Genomic DNA, 8,006 nt, shown 5'->3' with positions numbered 1-8,006 from the left:
GATTCCAAAGACATGCTGTACAGTATTAGCTTCTAAAAGTACACTTCTTGTATATTATGTATATCATTTCATCTTATAACTTGACTTAGAGCACATTTAAATTTGAATTGAAACTATCTTTCTCTATCAGGATTAAAAAAAAAGAAGAAAAAAGAAATTTGGATAATCTGCAATGGAAGTCATAGGTCACTAGATGGTGCTAAAAGATTGCTGCAGGATTTATTCCGATGCAGTTTGCCAAATAAATCAGAAGAAGCGTGGGTGGCTGAATGTTTCCTGGCCGATACAATAAATAGTTCTTCTTAATGAAATTAACTTTATTTTAGAAAAGGTGTGAATTGATTTACCGGGAGTTCCGCATTGAAAGCACTACTACTGTTGTTCTAATAGAGCAAATCAAAAGAGCTAGTAGAAAGTTGATGTCTTCGTATTTTATTCATAAATATGACAATAGCGTGCATCGAAAACCTCTCAATCTATGAAAATATCAATCATTATTAAGTACTGTATTGTAATTATTCTTATCTTTATTAGATCTTAGGAGGTTGGTGTCACGCACAAACACAAATGATTGGGGTGGAAGGCGCTGTCCAATTGCCTCCTTCTTAGGACAGATCTGGCATCTCACTGGACAAATTTACACCATTTACTTGTCTGCAGTTCCTAAATGTAACAATTGTAGGCTTAATTCGATTTCCCGAACTCAAGCAAATCAATTTCTTTTTCACGAATTCAAGGATGATCAGAGAAGCAGCTTTGATCAGTGGTGAATCAATCGGCTGTGTCCACGCCCACAACGGTGCAAACTGCCCTTTTTTAACGGTGCCATCTTGCATGCATCTGTGAACATACCCAAACCTTGTCTGACCCGCCTCTTTGCACATTTACCCAGCTCACTGCAACAGACTAGCACTAATTGAAAAGTATTAGTTTTCACTAATGACTTTTGGAATTATACTGGTTTACGTGCAATGCGGAGCTTTATGCCTTAAGGAAAGACATCTCATGATACCATCCAGTATCTGATCAGCTCAATGGACAGCTCAATGGTTGTTTTAAGTTGACCACAGAGGAACTAGAAATGAATGTAAAAATAATACTGTGGTATCCAATTCTGCATCTATGATACACAATGATATATTAGAATCTAAACATTTGAAAGACGGAATACTAACACAATTTTATTTAGGGGAGTGTAAGCAGCTACCTGCTGCAACTTTTCTTATTTTCCCCAAAAATGTTTTTCCAAAACGTACTTATTGTTGAGGTAACTATGCAGAAATACTCTTATAAGAATAACATATGGTTACTATTTAATTTTATTACAGTTTTTTTAATTGGTTGTTGAAGCATGGTGATTTAGGGAGACTGAACACTTGTGTAATGTATATGCTTCCCCAGTGAGTTGTTTTGGCTCAGAGTGTTGGACAGTAGTCAAGAAACAGTTTGATAAGGATGCATTCACAGACAACATAGTCAGCTGCGATTAAAGAAACATCCCACACAAAATCAAATCAACTGGCCTTCCCACGTTCAGGTTCAAACATGACACAGCGAAAGCGGAGGAGGGGAAATGAGTTCAGCAAAGGAGGAACAACAGATGAATTGATGCAAGAAAAGATGATTAATGGATAATTCATTTAAACATTTAGAACAGTGTAAAGTACGATGGTCTTTAGTGCCATGGTATCCTTCAGATGGATTCAAATTCAATGTCAGCCTCTTTTTGCTCTAGTTCTTTTGAGTTTTGTGACATGGGATATTTTTCAACTTTTGTTTTATTTGAAGTAACATCCTTCACACGCTACACTGCTAGGGGGCAGTGTTACTTCGATAATCCCCAGAAAGGGCACGCAGTTGGAGGGAGTTAAGTTGATTTTATTGCATGTCAGGAGGGCAGTCGCTAAGTAAAGTCGTATGGAGTTGAAATAAAAGGTGAGTTCCTATTCAACACTTAATCACAGACAGTAAGCACCACCCTGACAGCTTTGTATGCTTTAAAATAGAGGTGTTCAAACTGCGGCCCGCGGTCCAGTTTGTATAGGCCCGCAGCAAATTCTGAAAACATAATTGAATATGGCCCGCACAAGAAGCTTGAGCTCAACTCTGTTGCACTTCTCAGTTTCCACACTAGATGGAGCCCGCCACACAAAGCATTTGACGTCCCATCACTGTGCCAACTCATATTCATCCGAGTTATTTTAAAAGCGCTTCCATCAATCGTCATTCCGCCCCTCCCCCAAAAGCTCGAATCGGCAATCAAAACCGGAAAATACACGTTAGTAGTGCAGAGTACTAACCAGTATCACAAACAACCTCACAGAATACTCTGCAACCGTCAATCATTCCCCAATAAGGCTGCCAAATTCACAAGCAGCTGTGTGCTTATTGACGGTCCCGGATTAGAAGAATAAAGGAGCTGTTGTTGCTGTGTCATCCTTGTTGCTTCGGAAATGATGAAATTGGTTCTTTTTCTTTGCAAACTGTCCCTCGAAAACCGTAATCGTATTTATCGTCCCATATTGAGTTGAACAGGGCCGCATTTTGTCCCTTAGTACAGAGCGAGTCAAAAATAGTCTGTAAAATATCGATGGAATTAATGAACAACGGTGCCCTCGAGTCAGAGTTGAGAACTCTAATAATGCTCGCACAAGCAAATGAAGGGCAATCAACCTTGCGCAAGGCACACCACGCCACAGTTATTTTGCATCCTGAGTGAACAAAGCATAACAGGCTGGACATGTGTCTGACTTGACCCAAACAGAGACGTTAACGCGAAACAGGAAATGGGTTTCCGTCCATCCCGGGGAGTTTACAGATCCCCAGCGATTTTTATCTTTAAAAAAAAAAAAAAAAATGTTTTGTTTGGATACTCTCTTCTTTCATTCTGTGGTTTCTTTATTACTAATTACTAATAGCATAGTGAGCATTAAAGCTTTCACAACAGCTGTAGCTGTACAAAGCGCAATACAGACCATATAACAGACTAACAATATAACAACAGAACACATAACATTAAAAGTTGGCAATAGGACAATCATAACTATTCCGACATACATGCGCCTTGTTGTTTGAAGCAGTTATGTGTAGATGAAAGAAAGAATCGAGTTTCCTTTCACTGCATGATGTCACCCATATGCTACAAGCTACGAGTGAAAAGTAAACAATCGGCTGCAGCGACCATTGATAAATGGAGAGACCGAGAGAGAATTGTTCGCTTCTCCTTTTCCATTTAGTAGATCCGATTCAATTCTGCGAGGCTTCCCTCCAAGATGATCTGAGGGTAAATAAAAAATTAATAAATACGCACCGTAAATTTCGGGCTATAAGCCGTACCGGACTATAAGCCGTACCAGCTAATATTCGTGATTTTTTTTTTGTTTTATACTTATGTAAGCCGCTCCGGACTATAAGCCACATGTGCACGCGAGTTATTTACAAAGGTAATGTTTTTAATGTTTAGTTCCCATTTGTAAGAGAATATACACAAAGATGATTGTCAGGAAAAAGATTATTATTTAGGGGCGCATAACTTTTATTAACATAACAGCACAACAGCAGTCCACAGCCTTTTTATGAGTGTATAAGTGCATTAGTCATGAGAAAAATCATGGAAAAAAAAAACTATATAAGCCGCACCGGACTATAAACTGCAGGGTTCAAAATTTGAGAAAAAAGTAGCGGCTTATAGTCGGAAATTTACGGTACATAGTACATCCCAATTTCCTGCTGAGAATCCCAGCTACACTCTAGCACAAACAGAATGCGTCGGAGCCATTATCGCAGCTTTGATTAGTGGATTGATAACAATAACAGCCTATTTTAATACATTTTCATCGGTTCTATTCTTACTTTCTACAGAGCATTGATTTGCCTCATTCTGTCTGCAAAAAAATACAAGAGCCCTCCGGCTGAGAGTGTTGCGTGTAAAGGAAAAGTAATTGGTGAAAAATGGCTTAATAACCCTTTTGGCTAATGGTGTCCTTTTACAGCCAAGTGAGTCAAACCCAGCAAAGTCGAGAATGGGGGCACTGCTGTGACCGCAGTCTGAGCTGGTCAACTTGAATTCAACTCACCTGGAAAGCAGGATTTTTTCCAGCTTCATTCACTCACATTTACTGGTTTAATTGAAAGACTGACCCACGGTCACAGACATGGGTTAAACGGCTTTCTCAAATAATAGGGCAAGAAGTGGAATGAATGGAGGTCATTGAAGGGGAAAATTTGTTTGAACCCTGAAAACATTGTTTGATGTCTACAGTGTGATGTGCTGTGCTACTTGATTTCATGCTGTTTCTTCTCTGTTTTGGAGTAGTTTGGGAAATTTGTTGATGAGGTGACCACTTTCAAATAGGTGTGATAAGAGTATCTCTGTTTTTCAAACAGCTGCCAAAGTGTTGCATACAAAACTATTGTTTTTCCTTTGTTCTAGCATATGTTATGACTTTTTTTTTTTAAATCATGATCTTAGGCGGAACTGATGTAATGATCAGCACAATCTCTCACAGTTGAATTTTAATCTGTGCTGAAGGAGTTTTCTCCAGACACTTATTCTTGCATTGCAAAACATACATGTAAAGTTAATTAGTCTCCATATATGTCATTGTTTAAAGTTTATTTTAATTTTTAAAACAAATGCTGGAATGGAGCAGTTGATGATGTCTGACATATCTTCTGTCATTGCACCGCTTAAAAAGTAACTCTGTGGGACCACCATGATCTTGGAATGTTCTCAAAACTGTCAAGTATAACTGCAACATAATTATTATCTATAATTAATGACATGTTTCCAACCCCCTGTCTTGTTTTGCACCTCTTTCATCAGTAATGCCCTTCTCCGAACACCAACAGTTGTCCTATTGTCCTCGCTTCTGGTCTTTTGTTCTTATTCTTAGAATCTCATACACAAATGCAAATACAAATGATGCAAGAATATTCATGAAACATGATCTCTCATAAATCTCCCAAGGCTGCAGAGTCATGCATATCCAACCCCAGTCACCCCCCCATTAGTTGTGATACCGAAACATAGTAAAGCAGAGTATGACAAACTCTGAACGTGTGTGTGTGTTGCAGCTGAAGGAAGTGAAGTGGCATTCTGGCTTCCTTTCCTCGCCGGGGGACCCTGTTTAATGTGTCAGTTGGCGAGATTCTTTCCCGTCGCTAACAAGAAACGAAAACCCTGGGACATCTGCATCAGCTTTGAGTGTTAACCACAATTTGGCACCCTCTCATACTGTAGGTGGGAACATTTCATGCCGTCCATTGGTCTCTTCAAAAAGCTAAAACATAATCTTCTAAACTTTTGGTATGAGTTATTGTATGTACTTATGAATTATTATGGAATAAACCAAGCTTAGTGCTGCATTTCTAAAATCTGAAGTTAATGATTCTAAATGATTAAAACATTCGATTTTGAGAATCTAAATCATCTAAATTTATCATCAGACAGTTAACAGTCTGTCACTACAGTTCTAAGAGGTCCGGACGTGACTTGCATTTTACAGTATGTATCATCACACATGACTCACCACAGCTTCACATCCCACCGAGCACCAAGGAACTGTTGTATTTGGTTCAGGGACTGTTCATCTTCCTTTTTGACACTGGTGAACTTTAACTTCCTCCGCAGATGGTCTGTCTGAAATAAAAGATAAGATTGCCACAAATCCTATGACCACACAAATACACAAACATAGTGTCACACATGAAATCCAATAGAGTCTACTTTTGTACGATGACTAAAAGCTGAGAATCTTGCCATTATCTAGGAAACAAACCCTCAGTATATACAGTAACAGAGAATGATACAATGTGTCTTGAATGTATCCTGTTTGTTTTCCAAAGTCATCACCTTATCACAGTTTTTTTTTTTGGGGGGGGGAGAGTGACCACACTGGTAAATAGTCTAAAAACATATTAGAATGATATAAATCCGTCCCAGATGCTTCTGGGAACATTCTTTCTAAGAAATTACCACAAGCCAGAGGATAAACCTAATGAAGACCCAATAAAAGTTTGAACAAATGCCTACAAAACTACAAAACCATTACTTGCTCGAATCAAATAGCATAATGTTGAAACAAAGTTACTGACTCAGGAGAAATGGAAAAAAAACCCCGCCTCCTTGCTCTGATAGAATGTCAGTGAGCAGACATTGAATATACAGGAAGGTTGCAAAATAATTGGATACCGGAAACAATTTCATAAAGTAATGCATATTAAAAGTACTGTGTGTAAAATTGTGATTGATTAATGTTTAGCCATTTTAAAAAACCCACTAGTCTGGTAATGTTTAATTTTGTTACATGGGTCAAGCATCACAGTACCGGACGCTGACATGTCTCTCCGCCATCTTTCTACTATGGAACCCCAAAGGGGACAAAAATAGCAAATTTGCTGCATCAAGGTACTTTGTCACTAAAGGGAAAATTAGAAGACATTGTGGTAGGCTTGCAACATTGTTGTCTGTGTGGCACTGAAGCGCGCGTGCTTCAAAATGAACACGCATTGAATTTATATCATTGCGTTCTATTAGTTCACCACTAGATGTCACTAAATAATACACACTTTGTCAGGGCTTCGGAGCGTGGAAATGGAATGGAGCGACCAAGCGAATCATGACACACTGTTCGTTAACTGAATATGAGGATAGAGAATAGTCGTAATACTACACCCAGAACTGATCTTGTTAGTTCAACCAGCAGTCACGTCACTCAATCAATAAACACCAATGAGGCCATTCACTTCTGCATTAACCGAAAAACATTTAATTTACAAAAGAAGAGAGACACCCAATAGGGGAGACAATAAAATAGATTGATGCCATTACAAGACAGCATTTAATAATGCAGAGGAGTTGTATAAGGGTTTAATATGTAGATAATCTGTTTCATTACCCGTTATCTTTGTCCCTCACGTTATTTCCGGTAGTCCTGAGTTACTATGGTATCTTAAATATAAATTGTATTGGTATAGTCTTCAATTGACTGACTTACAGGCTACGTGAATTCAATTCAGTTTCCAATCTTTGCCAGTGTGCAAGGTTGTCTGTCTTTATCGTATCTTTGACTGATGACAAGGATGGAGTCCAATTTAAGGCCAGGCTCTGGCTCCTCATGTCCCTGAATTGGAAACGTTGATGGAACAATGGAAAACATTCAACCCATACATTGACAAGCTCGATTGATTTAATTGAACAATTTTCTCAAACTTAAATGGTCCGCATTGGAACCACATGGTATTCCAAAATCACCTGACATGTTTCAATAGGGTGGCACGATTAATGCATGTGCACGGTTTGAATATGGGTTTCCTTTCTGTGCATACGTCTGCAAGTCCTCCCCCTGCTTCCTTGGCTTTTCTCCGGGGACTTTGGCTTCCTCCCACTTTCCAAAACATGCTTCTTAGGTTGATTGAAGACTCTATATCAGGGGTCCCTGAAAAAAACCCAATGCGGCCTAGCCTCACCCCAGACTTGACCTCCAGTGGCCCCCAGGTAAATTGAGTTTGAGACCCCTGCTCTATATAATATATAATTATATAGTGGATAATTGTCATTCCAGGGTATAGGCTTTTGGTCAACTCACTCATGAATCTAGCGGTATAGAAAATAGATAGATTGATGGATTTTCAACAAGTCACACCCAATAATTGTCTGCTAGTTAGTCAATAGACACTTAATAGAATGTATAATGATGACGAGTGATTCTAATTTGTTACAGATTTAGGCCAGATAAGACAAAAGAGTTGAAAACAGAAGGTACAATGTTTGCCACAACTTTAAACTGCATTCAGGCTCTTAAATTTTATTGCAATATGTACTCTATGTTCAGTCTTAAATCACTAGGAGGCTTAAATTTCATTGACATATGTACTTTATGCTTAGTCTCACTTTGTTCAATTTGTGAGTGGGTGTACTTGCATCTCAAAACAGACAAGATCTGCCTTGGTGGTGCACTGTTAAACTAAAATGCAGTGGGAGGATAAGGGTTATCTTACAAATT

The sequence above is a fragment of the Syngnathus typhle genome, linkage group LG10 (assembly GCF_033458585.1).
Source record: "Syngnathus typhle isolate RoL2023-S1 ecotype Sweden linkage group LG10, RoL_Styp_1.0, whole genome shotgun sequence".
Taxonomy (NCBI): Eukaryota; Metazoa; Chordata; class Actinopteri; order Syngnathiformes; family Syngnathidae; genus Syngnathus; species Syngnathus typhle.
This window is presented reverse-complemented; position numbering follows the sequence as displayed.